The sequence below is a fragment of the Propithecus coquereli genome, unplaced genomic scaffold (genome assembly GCF_000956105.1).
Source record: "Propithecus coquereli isolate 6110/MARCELLA unplaced genomic scaffold, Pcoq_1.0 Scaffold172, whole genome shotgun sequence".
NCBI classification, from domain to species: Eukaryota; Metazoa; Chordata; class Mammalia; order Primates; family Indriidae; genus Propithecus; species Propithecus coquereli.
In genome coordinates, this window is record NW_012141858.1 from 243018 (window position 1) to 243587 (window position 570).

Consider the following 570-nt stretch of genomic DNA (forward strand, 5'->3'; position numbering starts at 1 on the left):
AACATCCGCTCTCAAGCCTAACATCCTTCAAGCCCCCAGGGAAATACTTCTCCACATCTCTTGCCCCACATCCTTGAACTAACAAGCTTCTGACTGTCACAAAGGTGCCTAGGTTATGTCACTGCCAATGCTGGAGAGGATCCCTGCCTTGAGTGAGAAGAGGATTTGAGCAATGGAAGCACTTAGGTAAGAGAGGAAGACAAATGAACTTGTCACACCTCTCCTCTCGCATAAATGGCATAATTTCCCAGTAGGAGTGCGCATCAAGTTTCTTGTTTCTCTTGATGTTCCAATTTGTGACCTGGGACATGCTCACCAATGACCTCATTATTGAGAATAATGGTGTAAGTATTGAATTGAATAATTCAATGAATTAATAATTCAAAAAGCATATGGCTCCTAAAGAAAACAATGTGCAACATTTTTTAAAAATCACATTACTTTTAAATTTGTATGGGTAGGCCTAGATCTGACTAGTGCACGAAATGTATTAATAATACTGATTCTTAACATTGGTAATTCAATGAACATACCAGATTTGCCACTAATTTTACTTTTATAAAAATATTT